Here is a 15,965-nt window from a genome sequence, read left to right on the forward strand (position 1 = left end):
TCTTCACAGTATTTGTATCATAAAATCATGAAAAAAGTGGTATACATCATGAGATATTGCTAAAATCCAGTATTTATTTAAAACAAGTAGGCATACTCACAAGCAAACCCTTGAAACAGATTGCAAACCACGTAAGTCCAGTACACAGCCTACCTTGGGACCACTCCTCTTGCTGTTCACAATGATCAATCTGACTGCGCTGCTTCTCAGCGTATGTTCTTCGCTCCCTACCTCACAGACTCACATCTGATTGCCGCCAGGCCACGCCCCGATGCATTTCGTCATTAAAAGGACTTTATCAAGAGGATGGTCTAGCGGTAAATATGCCCCATCCTGTATTGTCGAAAAAAAATTGCAATGATGCCAAATCCTTCAGTGTACAGTGGCTCACAGCCATCAAGCATGCTTCTTGGGATAGACCTGGTATATTGTCCCATATTGGGCTGTCTTTCACATCTCCATCCTGATTTTTATCAGGTCATCAACACTTTCTCACGCAATTTCCTTGTGGTCATCGCTTCAACTCATAGTAGCACTGCCCTATCAGCACCAACCAGCAGATAATCTGGTTGATGGTGCATTTAGGTGGGGCCCCTTGAGGAGGCGTTTGGCCGGCATTTTTCATCCACTGGTCTCAGTTTTTTCTTTATTAATTTTTGTTTCATCATTTTTGCCTGAGATATATGAGAAATCCCTGGCTGTGTTCACATAAGAATTTGTTTTTAATATTTTCTGGTGGTTTTTAGCTCACATGGAATCATACGTCATGCCTTCTTGAGCACTTCTGAAGAAGAGATTTTTGTTGATCTGGAAACGCGTCTAGTGTGAACCATGCTTGATCCATGATTAGATTTGCAATACCATCTCTGATGACACCGCCGCAATATGTATTGTAGCTTTATATTTATTTTTGAAGATTGTAAAAATTAAATTTCATACTGTTTTTATAAAAAAATCTCTTTTGAATTGTTGAAATTTATCATACAAGTAAATTGTGCCCCTTGTATAGGGATGTTGGCACTTTTTGTATTATATCCCTTTTTCTCTCTATTCAGTGTATATGTATACATGTGATATGAAAACAATTATAAAATACAACCAAAAATACTAAAAAACTAAAATAGTTCTTTAAAATTTCCAAATTTGAATAGCCATACTAAAAAACTAAAATACTAAATTATTTTTGTGCAATTTGTCAATTCGATTACTTAAAGAGTTGCCACAGGAGGGCGCATGCGCGTCCGGCTCTGATGGACGCGGCTTGAGATCCGCTCCGTCCACCCACCAGCTAAAAACCGGCACTCACCGGCCCCGGGGGAAATAAACCACCCCATGTCGCTGCCGCTATCTGCCCGCACCTCAACAGCCATGCCCCGCAAGCGCAGAGCCCCGGATCACCCCGGGAAACTCACTAAATTCTTCCCTGCTCTGGGAAGCCAAGATGGCGGCCGCAACAGCACAGTGGAGGGAGAAGGCAGGCACGAGGAGGAGGACTACAGAGCCCAGCACAGGGACCCGAGGCTCCAGGCATCGCTGTATCCAGGGGACCCTGGTGAGTTATCACCCCCCTTGTCTCCCACGACCAGCAGCCCTGCCAAATCCAGACCTCGTCTGGACCATGACCCGGACCCTCCATACCAAGCCATTACTCTCCTGCCTCCATACCCCAATGTAGACCTCCCTGACATAGCCGCATTCCCTGCAGCGGACCAACCGCTCACAGTGGTGACAATGAAACATATGCTGACGTCCCTGTGCCAATCCCTGCAAAAGGACGTATTCACATCCTTAACCCAAATATCTAATGTGGTCCAACACCAAGAACGCAGAATAAACCACATCGAAAACAGCCTGGGTGACATAATAACAGCACACAATGATTTGATTGACGCACACGCGGATCATTCGTCCGACATCGAACAAATCAACCTAAAACTGGCCGACTTAGAGGACCGTTCGCGACGCAATAACATCAAAATCAGAGGGATCCCTGAATCAGTAACAAATGAAAATTTGTTTCCCTACATACAACAATACGTCAAAATGCTGCTCCCAGCACTTCCGGACATAGAGCTTGCGATTGACCGGGCCCACCGCTTGCCCAAACCAACATTTTTGTCAGCTTCAATCCCAAGAGATGTTCTAATTAGAGTACACTTTTACCATGTAAAGGAAAAAATTATGACGGCGGTCAGAAACATGCCACCTCTCCCGCCATCACATGCAAATCTCCGCCTTTATGCAGACCTTTCCAAAGCTACGCTCCTCAATAGGAAGAAAATGATATCCATCACAAAGGCCCTCAGAAATCATGGTATAGCCTACCAATGGGGCTTTCCAACTAAACTAATAGTGCGGCGACAAGGCAGAATATTTACCGTTAAAAACCTGGAAGCAGGCATTGATCTGCTTAAAACCTGGAATATCCTCCCTGCAGATACACAAGACGCCATTCCTAACTTGGCCCAACATATGGAAGCAACATGAGCGACGCATGAAACATTCCAGGCGCAGACAAATGTCCTGCCCCCCCAGGGGACCTATTCTAAATGTCCAAATGTCTGGCGATCGGCCCTTATTTGAAGATGTTTGTTCTATCTGTTTTTGTTTGGCATGACCCTTCCCGGGGTCAAAGCCCATCTACACCCCTCAGTTCTAAAGTAGCAATGTTGGCTACTTGGCCTACCTGCTTTTTATGCAGAAATGTTTTTATTATCCTGTTTATCTCCACCCCCCTTCTTCCAAGGCACTGTCGAATACTCCTCTTTACTCCTATTCCCGCATTCCTACAGCCTACATGGCACAATAATCTCACAGCATCCATCCGAGCCATACTGGTACCACAAGCAAGCAACCAATTCCTATTTCTAGGAGATTACCGAGTCTTATTTCTCTTAAACAGCAACCCGACACTGTACTTTCAACGAATACTTCCCTACCAATGAGTACTATAACATCTCTCAACGTTAGAGGCCTAAACTCCCCATTCAAGAGATCACTGCTCTTTAAAGACACCAGGAAATCCCAAGCTGACGTTTATTTCATACAAGAATCTCATTTTGCCACTGGAAAAGAACCTAAGCTACACCTCCACCACTTTTCACAACTTTTTATGGCTACCAACCCCAAGAAGAAAAATGGAGTCATCACAGCCATCAGCGATTCTCTCCCTTTCCGCCTCATCTCACAAATAGTCGACCCACTTGGACGCTTTCATATCCTTATCTGTCAGATCAATGACATAATCCATACATTGGTAAATGTATATGGCCCGAATAACAACCAATTGCAATTCTATCGGAAACTCTACAAGACCATCTCTACCCATAAACAAGGCAGACTCATAATTGGCGGAGACCTCAACATTATGAGCAACCCTCTTGTGGATTCATCATCCAAAAATAAATCTACTAAATATACCTTTAACCGATTTCTACACGACCACGACCTATATGACATATGGAGATGCCACCATGGCTCCGAGAGAGACTATACTTACTACTCCCCCGCACATCTTTCCTATTCAAGGATAGATATGTTTATTACCGATAAATGGACATTACAGCAAGCGACTTCATCGAACATTGGCACTATATCCTGGTCAGATCACGCACCAATCAGTTTAACCCTAGATGATGATAGACGTTCAGCACTTCCGCCGATTTGGAGACTCAATTCCTCACTCCTTTCATTCCCGGACAATCAGAAGCATATCTTGGAAGCACATAATTTATTTTTTGCTACTAACACCACACCGGATATCTCAATCACCACACTCTGGCAAACATACAAGGCATACATGAGAGGTATCCTCATACAATTAAATTCGCGTATAAAAAGACAGAGGTCCCAACAAATTGACCAACTCCTAACCTCCATTAATCTAAATGAAGAACTCAACAAAAAAAATCCTAACCCCTCCACTTCTGCGACCCTAAATCAAGAAAGAAATAAATTACGTACCCTACTACTCCATTCATATGACACCAATCTCCAAAAAACGAAGACCAAATTTTATGCACTGGGAAATAAAGCAAGCTCTCTTCTTGCTAAGACCATTAAACATAAACGACTTAAGACCAAAATATCTATGATTCAACACCCAATCACACGTTCGCCGCTTTCGAACCCGCAAGATATAGCCAATGCTTTTGCAACATACTATCAAACGCTATATAATATAAAAGATGACCCAAACACAACCCAACCTACGATTCCTACCATTGAAAGCTTCCTACATAACTCCAAGCTCTCCCGCATTACCCCCTCTCAACTTGAATCTCTATCGGCGCCAATCTCGTCAATAGAAATTGAAAAAGTTATCTCTACCCTACCCTTAAATAAATCCCCAGGGAATGATGGATTCACTAATGAATTCTACAAAACGTTTGCTTCCGACCTCAAATCACACCTATCTGTTCTGTATAACCACGCAGCTTCTACCGGTAAATTCCCTTCCGACATGTTGCAGTCGATAATCACTACTATTCCAAAACCGGGTAAAGACCCACAATCTACTCAAAATTACAGACCAATTTCGTTAATCAATACGGACATAAAAATATACGCCAAAGTGATTGCCCAAAGACTACTCCCCCATCTACCTGCGTTGATACATCCGGATCAAGTGGGTTTTATACATGGTAGACAGGCCCCAGATGCTACTAGGCGAATAATATCGCTTCTGCACTACCTAGAAACTGATAAACGTCCCTCTCTCCTCTTGTCATTAGATGCGGAAAAGGCTTTCGACAGAATTCATTGGCAATTCATGACACTTACACTACAAAAATTCGGCATTACTGGCTGGCTACTATCGGCGATTCTTGCTCTTTACTCTCAACCCTCTGCTAGAGTTTTAACTAATGGCACGCTCTCACAACCCTTCTCCATATCAAATGGAACCAGACAAGGGTGCCCCTTATCCCCCTTAATCTTTGCCTTACTAATAGAACCACTAGCGACTAAGCTCAGAAACGACCCAGAGTTCACGGGAGTCAAATATCATAGTACAGAACATAAAATCAGTCTCTTTGCAGACGACATCATACTCATAGTCACAAACCCACATAAATCTCTTCAGACGATACGTGCGCATATTAGCGATTATGCAGAGGTTTCGTACTATAAACTTAATGAACCCAAATCATCAATATTAAACCTGTACACACCGCCCATAACCCAGGATTTACTATCTAAGCAGTTCCCTTTTACCTGGGAAAAACACAGCATCCCATATTTGGGAATTAAACTCACCGCTAATACTAACCAACTCTACACAACTAACTATAGACCGCTTCTTGAAACTATCCCACAGGATCTCAAAAACCTACGTACTGCTACTCTATCGACACTAAGTAGAATAGCAACCCTAAAAATGTGTATACTTCCTAAAATACTATACATTTTTGGAACACTACCTATTCCAGTTCCCTACTCTTTTTTCGCCAAACTCCAGGCGATATTGAACAAGTTCCTATGGAACTCAAAAAAATCCAGATGCGCCACGAATTTACTAATACGCCCTACCCTCAGAGGAGGAGCAGGTCTCCCACACATGAAATCCTACTACCAAGCCGTTCTGCTAGACCAGCTCTTCTTCTGGTGGCATCCCTCCCCTGAAAAACTATGGTCTACTATGGAAACATCTTTATACAGCCCACACGCTCTAAAGGACATGATGTTTCTACCTCGCACAGCTCAGAATCAAATACCCCATAAACACCCATGTATCCGCGCTTCCTTAACAGCCTGGTACGACTTTATTGACTATAACAAATCGGGGAACCACAACGTACAAGTCCCTACCCCACTATCATCCCTCCACCACATCATCCCCCACTTAAACCTAACGACATGGATGACCTCTGGAATACTTCATATTCATGACATATATACCTCAGACACATTAGACTCCTTCTACATCACCCAAAGTAAATTCCACCTCCCTGACACCGAACAATTTACCTATATGCGCATAGCTCACGCACTCTACAAAACCAAAATTTTACATAACATAGAAATCCCTGCAACGGCTCATCATTTCTTACATAGAACTACCTACCCAAAGAAAGGAATTTCCACATTCTACACTCTTATACTCGAAAAGCAATTTGCAACGTATACGTCTTCCTTAACCAACTGGGAAAAGAATTTGCACCAAGCCGTTTCTCCTACTGTGTGGGAAAAAACATTCACTATTACTTACAAGGCTTCAAAATGTTCTTCCCACTGGGAAACATACTTAAAAATTCTACACGAATGGTATATGACTCCTGTTAAGTTATCTTTATTTTATCCACAACAATCGCGAGCTTGCTGGAGACACTGTGGAGAGTCTGGTTCACTCCTCCATATACTTTGGAACTGTAAGTCGATTAAGTCTTACTGGAACAAAGTTTTTCAGATATTATCCTCCATTACAGATACACTAATTACTCCAAGTCCTGCTTTGGCTCTCCTACACATTGGCATAGATAAATTCCCTATAGACTCAAGGACCATCATTTTACATACTCTAGCTGCTGCAAAAACCAATATTACCAGATTATGGCGCTCTAACACTACTCCCCCTCTGTCTCGCCTCTTTCAAGACCTTAATCTCCATTGTGAAATGGAAAAAAAGTATAGCCTTACACAACTCAGCTTCCCACAAATTTAAAGTCCAATGGTCTCGATGGCTGAAACATCCAAATTGTTCCGTAAACTGATTACTAATACGACCCGTCCAAATTTAACAATAGTGTATTCCCATGTGCCTTCCCTTCTTGTTTCCTTCCCCCTTCCAAACTTTCATCTCTTCCCCAATTTTTTATGACCGTGAGAATGGTTCACTGACCAATGAGCATACCTCTCCTGTAAACATCTGAAACCTAAAATATCCCCGGCCTATTGGTGGGGATCCTTCACACCTGTTTATTCTCTGTATGTATTACAATTACCCAAGTGAACTCTTTATTCTCACATTCAAGATTTACCATGTTTTTCTCCTCTGTATGTCTGAAAACTTTTCTCAATAAATAATATTTGAACATAAAGAGTTGCCACAGAAACTGCAGCCCTCTGTTCAAAATGGAGCACCTACTTATCATTCTACCGAATCTTTCAGTGTATGGTATATGTATGTAGGTAAAATTATACAATACAACCAAAAATACTAAAAAACTAAAAAAAAGTTCTTCAAATTGCAAAAAATGTTTTGGTTTTTTTAGTATTTTGGGTTGTACTTTCTATCTATGTTCACATATATGCACCATACACCACAAGATTTAGTACAATTGCAGTTTTTTCAATATGGGTGTTAAGTAGTCCTTTATATAGTGAGAAGTAGGTTGCAGTACTCCATTTTGAACAGAGAGTGACAATTGAGTTCTATATTTTTCATGTGACTATAGATCCAGGCACAACTCTGGATCGATATAGGACTTACTTATCTGAGTCCTATATGGATCCAGCACTGTGCCTGGCTTGAGTTCTTCTCTCCCAAACTTGGCTGAGAACAGCGGGAGCCATTGGCTTCTGCTGCTGTCAATCAAATTATGTGAGTAGGTAGCAGGGAGCGGGACTGAGCCGTACTGTGTGTGTCTATAGTTCGAAGCCCGCACGCGCACCCCCCTAGCAAGATCGCTATAGGGATACTGGAAGAGGAGGTTCGGGTCTTCTCTGTCCAAAACTATTGCACAGAATAGGTAAGTACAATGTTTGTTATTTTAAGAAAAAGAAAAGAGCATTTACAATCCCTTTAAAGCAATCCTGATGGAAATAACACATTCTAGCAGATTTGAATATGAAGGGTGCAGTTCACAGAAGGTGTAAATACTTAGAGTAATGTGTTTACTTGTACTTTCACATTTGTAATTCTTGTGCTTTTTCTGCAAAAAAACTGTGATTCATTTTTAAAGTAGAACCAAAACCTATTTTGTTCATTTTGGCATTAGTGAGGATAGATTAGAGCTTCACTCAGGTATTTATTGATGTAGAGTCTGCAAAAAAATCACTGGAGATTGTACCGCACAGTGATAAAACAGGAAAATCAGCCCACAGAAATGGTGGTCACTGAAAAGGAACAAAAGTAAGAGAAAATCTCTCCAACAGGAACACAGCAAATTAAACACAGCAGGGGTATAACCCTTCCTTTCACCTAAAAAAGGTTGGAATAACATGCCTAAAGTGACACTAAACTCTTTTTAAAAAATAAAAATTCTATTCAAGTATGTATTTTTAAAGTGTTACTAAACCCACAACAGTAAAATCAGTCTGTATATGCAGTAAAGCATGCCTGTTATTCACACCTTGGAGCTTAAGGAGTTAATCCTCCACATTGTGAAAAAATGCTGTTTGGTCCTGTCTTTTCTGATTCTCCCCATCTTCTGTCCCCATCCCATCTGCTGATAGTACAGAGCTGTAGGAGTTACTCTGCACATGCTCATTTAATGGGTATTGCTAGAGAGTTTTTTTTCTTCTTTGGGAGGGTGTATGTGATTAGCACAGGGCCAATCAGCACTGTCCAGACAGAGGGTCAGGGGTTATGCAGCCTCATAGGACAGTCAGAGCAGAATGAAAACTCCTCCTTCAAGCTTTAACCAGTGCTCGGCCATCCACCTATAGAAGTCACAAGACTGCTATATACTGCTGATGAGAAAAGGTATTTAACAGTTTATAGTCACCAAAATAATTGCATTTCCATGTTGTGTGTACTATGGGAGACCAGATATAGTGAATGCAGGGTCCTGGGTTTAGTAACACTTTAACTCATAAAATACCTTTTATTGGTGTCAGCCTCCTCCAAATCTTAAAATTCCTTTACAGGGGCAGACTGACAACTCATGGGGCCCCCGGGCAATAGGGGATCATGGGGCCCCTGTGTCCTTGCCCAAACTCACAAAAGCCTATGAAAAAGGTACCAGGGGCATCTCATGGGGCCCCCTACTGACCCCGGTCCCTCGGGCAGTGCCCGAGTTTCCAAATGGTCAGTCCGCCCCTGTTCCTTTCTGTATCTGCTGTGATCAAACTTAATGTTAGAGAGTGGCTATGTTAGTTCTTCATGGTCCCACTGTATGTAGAGCAAGGCTCATGACCATAATTAACGTGTATAGCTCATTTTAACCAATCAAAAGTGTGGGAGAAAAGGAAAACAGTAGGTAACAGGTAGTGTTATTGATATGAAATGAGCAGGGTATTTAAATATTTACTAATCAAATGCATACACACACTTTAGTGTTAATTCCTCTAAACCTCCTCATAATCTCCTGAGGAAGTAGACTTATGTTCTGAGAACTGTGTTGAGTTTTCCATATTTACCTCCCTTGAAAGCAACATAAGGCAAACTTTTGAGAGAAAATGAGAGTGCAATAAGAAATGCAAGTTGACGTTCGGATATGCTGTAAATCTGTGGCTTCTGTCAACGGGTTTGCATTTTTATGTATTTTCAATAAATTTAAATTTAAAAAAATTAAAAAAATATATATAAAAAAGGTTAGAACATGATTTTTTCTTTATTCAGTATATTGAGTATATATTTTCTCTTTGGCTAACTTTGACACTTTATAAAAAAAAGGTAAAACAAATACACTTTAACCCTTAGTCTATAATGACATTTTAACAAGATTATGTTTACAAACCGATAGCAGTATTGTTTTTGTAATAATGTTTAAAACATCCTTCTCTAAGGAATCCTATTGCTGACCTCCTGAAAATGCTAGTTCCCTGGCTATTATATTGAACCTCTAGCTTCAGTACTTAGAGTCATTCACCTAGGACAGTTTTTCAGATCAGGAAAATTAGAGTAAATCCAGACATCCTTTTCTGCATACTTATTTTGGGTTATACACCCAAAGGGGTTCCCTTGTCAAAGTGAATTTTTACTTTGGTGAATGAGGTGAAGCCAGTTGTGGCTCCAGGGGGGTGCTTTGGTGTTCTGTAGCACCCCAAAAATGTAAGCACGCACCCCCTGGGATTTCCTTTAGACCCCCGTTAGTGTGGATCTGCACATAATACATGGCAGTTAATTTCTGTAACTTCTAAACTGTGCAAACAGACTTCATCTACTCGCTTTTTCTTCCACTTCCTCTGCCACATCCTCTTGTCATCAGGCAGAGCAAGTGAATAATGGAAGACCTCTTCTGGCTACAAATGACAGCAGTTTCTGTGTTATCAAATCCATACAGCCCTAGGGGTGGGAATTCCACTTGAAGTATGCAGATGTGAGCAGAGAGTGGAGCTTGGGGTGCACAGGTGAGCAGGGGGGCATAGAGGTAAGCATAGAGTTGGGGTACAGAAGTAAGCAGAGGGAGTTTCAGGGTGCAGAGGTTAGCAGAGGGAATTTGGGGTGCAAGGGTCAAGGGGGGATGGGATGGAAAGGTGAATTGAGGGAGGTTTGGAGTATACAGGTGAGCAGCATTGGGGTACAGAGATAAACAGAGAAGTAGGGTTTGGGATGCAAAGAGGGGTGATCAGGTGTAGTGGTAAGCATGGAGGAGGGAGTTGGGTTGCAGAGGCGAAGACAGGGGGTTTAGGGTGAAGAGGTTAGCAGATGAATTTGGACTGCAGAGGTTAGTAGGGGAAGTTGGGGAGCAGAGGTGAGCAAAGAGGGGAGGGAATAGGGATGCAGAGGTTAGTAGAAAGTCTAGGGTTGGGGTGCAGAGGTGAGCAGAATGGGGAGGGTTTGGTCAGTGCAAATGTTACAGTGGTGGTCAGTATAAACACCCCTTTTATGTTTATAGTCAGTGTAAATCTTTCAATTACATTGATGGTCAGTTTAAATAAAGTAATCACATTGGTGGCCAGTGTAGAATTCTTCATTACTTTAGTTGTCAGTGTTAATATTGCTGTTGCATTGGTGGTCAGTGTAAATACCCCTGTTGCGTCTGTTTTCAGTAGAAAAAAATCACTGTTGTATTGCTGGACAGTGTAACTACCCTTGCTACCCTTGGTCAAGGTAAAGGCCCAGCTGCATTAGTGGTCAGTGTGAGTGCTTCTGTTACATTGGTGGTCAGTTTAGAACTCCTTTTAAATTGGTGGTCAGTGTAGAGTCACCCTTACACTGGTGGTCAATATAGAATCACACTTACCCTGAGGGTTAGCGTAAGTCCCCCAATACATTGGTGGTGAATGTAGAATCATTCTTTGATGGTCATTGTAAAACCCTGTTCTACATTGGTGGTCAGTGTAGAAGCCCCCCCCCCCCCTTACATTGCCGGTTAGTGTAAATCCCCCATTACATTGGTGGTCAGTGTATAGTACTGATGGTCAACATAAAATCCCCATTACTTTGCTGGCCAGTGTAGATGCCAGTGTGCATTAGGCCTAAAGGGGACTAAAATGCATATACAGTCAGGGCCATAAATATTGGGACATCAACACAATTCTAACATTTTTGGCTCTATACACCACCACAATGGATTTGAAATGAAACAAACAAGATGTGCTTTAACTGCAGACTGTCAGCTTTAATTTGAGGGTATTTACATCCAAATCAGGTGAACGGTGTAGGAATTACAACAGTTTGCATATGTGCCTCCCACTTGTTTAGGGACCAAAAGTAATGGGACAATTGGCTTCTCAGCTGTTCCATGGCCAAGTGTGTGTCATTCCCTCATTATCCCAATTACAATGAGCAGATAAAAGGTCCAGAGTTCATTTCAAGTGTGCTATTTGCATTTGTAATCTGTTGCTGTCAACTCTCAAGATGAGATCCAAAGAGCTGTCACTATCAGTGAAGCAAGCCATCATTAGGCTGAAAAAACAAAACAAACCCATCAGAGAGATAGCAAAAACATTAGGCGTGGCCAAAACAACTGTGTGGAACATCCTTAAAAAGAAGGAACGCACCGGTGAGCTCAGCAACACCAAAAGACCCGGAAGACCACGGAAACAACTGTGGTGGATGACCGAAGAATTCTTTCCCTGGTGAAGAAAACACCCTTCACAACAGTTGGCCAGATCAAGAACACTCTCCAGGAGGCAGGTGTATGTGTGTCAAAGTCACCAATCAAGAGAAGACTTCACCAGAGTGAATACAGAGGGTTCACCACAAGATGTAAACCATTGGTGAGCCTCAAAAACAGGAAGGCCAGATTAGAGTTTGCCAAACAACATGTAAAAAAGCCTTCACAGTTCTGGAACAACATCCTATGGACAGATGAGACCGAGATCAACTTGTACCAGAGTGATGGGAAGAGAAGAGTATGGAGAAGGAAAGGAACTGCTCATGATCCTAAGCATACCACCTCATCAGTGAAGCATGGTGGTGGTAGTGTCATGGCGTGGGCATGTATGGCTGCCAATGGAACTGGTTCTCTTGCATTTATTGATGATGTGACTGCTGACAAAAGCAGCAGGATGAATTCTGAAGTGTTTCGGGCAATATTATCTGCTCATATTCAGCCAAATGCTTCAGAACTCATTGGACGCCGCTTCACAGTGCAGATGGACAATGACCCAAAGCATACTGCAAAAGCAACCAAAGAGTTTTTTAAGGGAAAGAAGTGGAATGTTATGCAATGGCCAAGTCAGTCACCTGACCTGAATCCGATTGAGCATGCATTTCACTTGCTGAAGACAAAACTGAAGGGAAAATGCCCCAAGAACAAGCAGGAACTGAAGACAGTTGCAGTAGAGGCCTGGCAGAGCATCACCAGGGATGAAACCCAGCGTCTGGTGATATCTATGCGTTCCAGACTTCAGGCTGTAATTGACTGCAAAGGATTTGCAACCAAGTATTAAAAAGTGAAAGTTTGATTTATGATTATTATTCTGTCCCATTACTTTTGGTCCCTTAAAAAGTGGGAGGCACATATGCAAGCTGTTGTAATTCCTACACCGTTCACCTGATTTGGATGTAAATACCCTCAAATTAAAGCTGACAGTCTGAAGTTAACGCACATCTTGTTCTTTTCATTTCAAATCCATTGTGGTGGTGTATAGAGCCAAAAATGTTAGAATTGTGTCGATGTCCCAATATTTATGGCCCTGACTGTATATGTTTGATTCTTTGGCTTTGGTAGACATACGCTTGTTATCACCTCTGGGCTAGGAAGATATATGAATTGCTCTATGTTCTCTGTGTAATATAATGATACTAACTAAAGGAAAAATAAATGTTCCTTTTGTGTATTGCTAAATAGCTGCATTACCCTTTGCAGTGTACTTTTCCCAAGTAAAATGAATTAGCATATACTTAGGGATCTATTTCCAGTATACAGGAAAATGTAACCATGTTAATAGGCAAATTCCATTCTCTGCAGCAAAATTCTCCTTTTACAATCTTGTTATAATGGTCTGCTAAACTGAAAATAGATTTCTGGTTTAATTTGAAGCACTGTTTATAGAAATAATACAAGTTAATAACTAGATATCTTTTTAGCTGGCTAAGAAAATATTCCAGCTTTATTAATAACATATATTCTTATTAATTAAAGAGCATGACTTGGCTTTTGTGCAATACATAAACTAGTGATAGAATTATTAGAGCTAGGCAGTTAAGTTCATTAAGTTTATTTTTTTTAAGAATTTTTAATCAACTTTTCAATGACCACAGTTTCATTGGGGTTTGCTATGAAGTCAGACTCTTTTCTGAAAAACAAAGTAAGAGAAGCACAGATTTTTTTTTTCTTGAGCTTTGTGCTTCAGTGCATGACTCAGCCGGCTCTCCCTTGGTGTGCAATAAATAGCTAAATCAATACTTACCACATTTGAGATGAGTTAGTGATATCGATAGTGTTATTATTATGTCTTGTAATTACTATCTGTTGCTTTGTTCTCACATGATAAAATGCCTAGGGTATATATTAGCAGTAAACTTGTTCTCCTCATTGTTCTATAACCATTTTCATTGTAGAAAGCTGGTTTACCATTTTTGTCTTAATCCGTTCCAGTTCAGCAGCATATACATGATTTGCTTACAAATAAAACTTTTTTGCAGTTCAGCAAAACATTAATTATAATTTGTTCTCAAAGCAGCTTAAATGGCTACAAGATTCAACATAACTGTAAAAAACTAGCTTGCCCTGCTGTGCTTCTACATTAGCCTTTTCGCTGCCAGAGCCGTTTTTGCATTTTTTGAACATGTGTAAAAAATAATTTTAGGCCTGAAGATTGCATATAACCCCAAAACATTATATATTCTCTGAAAGCAGTGGTCGCCAAGCTACGGCCCTGGGGCCGGATGCAGTCCTTTGCTTGCCTTTATCTGGCCCATAGGGCACTGCTCCGCCCACTGATTAGAGGCACTGTTTTGCCAACTGATACAAACAATGGGACACCATTTTTCCCCACTGACCACAATAATGGGGCACTGTTCCTCCCAATGATAGGGTTCTGTTCCTCCCTCAATACCAAATATGACAATGCTTACCCACACTAATGCCAGGAAAATTTCCACTTCCACTGGCCACAGTCTGGCCCCCCTAAAGTGTGAAGAACAATACACTGGCCCTTTGTTTAGAAAGTTTCGAAACCCCTGCCTTAGAGAATAAAATGGTGGTAGTTGCAATTTTTTATGTCACACAATATTACCACAAAGGTCTAGAAAATGCAACAATTCAGTAACAAATACACTAAAGTTAATTTTAGGACACAAAAACTCAATTACTCATTTTTTGTAAGATATAAAAGATAAGGTTGTACTGAGTAAATAGATACCCAAAATGTAAATCTTAAATTAGCGTACGGTGGTCCTTTGAAAGGAGATCTGGTGCTAGAAATATTGCTCTCACTTTGGGATGCACAACGATATGTAACATGTGTATTCAAAAATCGTCGTTTTCATGAGTCGGCGCCCCGGATGTGTGTATTTATGTTCATACGTGCGTGAGGGCCTCAAAACATTTTTTAGGGGGTTTTTGTGAGCTTAACTTTAATTTTTTTTAGATCATGTGGTGATTTTATGGTGATAGGTTCTCTTGAACGAGACATCCAGGGTCTAAAAGACTCTGGATGTCTCTCCTGTGCTCCACTATATCTAATGCAGTGCAGATCGCACTGCGTTAGATTCTTTCACATGTGTCCGCTCTGCTTCTTCATCTCTATCCGGTGGCACCCACTTTAGGATCCTGGGCCTACAGATGGGCAAGTGGAACCTGAAATACATGATGGGGGACACATGGGGAGGTTGTCGATACCAGGAGTTTAGTGCAAGCAATCAGATGGCAGCACAGCTGCCTGAATGTTTCCATCTGACAGGCAGGAGTCTGCTTTTCGGATGTACACACAACTATGGTGGCTGCAGCCAGCAGGAGTGTGTGTAAAACCCCCCGCTATTAGGTCCATATGACATACAGATCTGGCAGCGAAAGGGTTGGAGGATAAGTTCACCTTTGGATCATGTTACATGTTCCACCTGTATTTAGCATGGACCATATAACATGTTCCAGCTCCTACCTGCTCTCCCCGAAACTCCACTCCTTGTGATAGTGGGATCTTTTCCCCGCACCCAGACTCCACACATGTGGCTATGTCATTCATTCAGTCTATGAATGAATGAATGAACTACAAGTATCATCAGCCACTGTGGCCAACGGCTTCTAGTTCTCAGTGAACTGCGGGGGCACTGGTGAGCACTCTCATAGTTATTTGATTCTTCCTACAATTCAATAACTGCCTGTCTGTATGGGAAGTAAGGACAGACAGTGTACTAGGAGTCTACAGAAGCCTGACATGCCATTGCTTTACAGGCTCCAGTATAAAAAAAAAATAATAAATGCACATTTTTACCTTCAAAAATATGTGCATTTATTATTTTATATTAATAAAAGGTGAACTTAGCCTTTAAAGCTGGGTATAGGCAGTTAGCTTTTTTGTTCAGCCGGTAGGTTGCTCTTTCTCTATAAGATTTATTGTCAGACAGTGTGATGAGGAGTAGGGCACAGACATAAAACAAACAGTTTTTTAATTTAAACTGTAATCCCCAGGTTCATTGTGCGTTTGTGGCCTATTTGCTGTGCATTTACACATTCCAGTGCGAAAAA

The 15,965-nt window shown here is 41.3% G+C and overlaps 1 protein-coding gene across 1 annotated transcript in view; it reads left to right on the forward strand.

The window, feature by feature from the left end:
• Positions 1–15,965, forward strand: part of CCSER1 (coiled-coil serine rich protein 1) — a 1,224,715-nt gene that overhangs the window by 374,802 nt on the left and 833,948 nt on the right. The gene's annotated exons all lie outside the window — the stretch shown is intronic.

The sequence above is a fragment of the Staurois parvus genome, unplaced genomic scaffold, assembly GCF_062004578.1.
Source record: "Staurois parvus isolate SC_StPar_1 unplaced genomic scaffold, SC_StPar_1.0 ptg000044l, whole genome shotgun sequence".
Taxonomy (NCBI): domain Eukaryota; kingdom Metazoa; phylum Chordata; class Amphibia; order Anura; family Ranidae; genus Staurois; species Staurois parvus.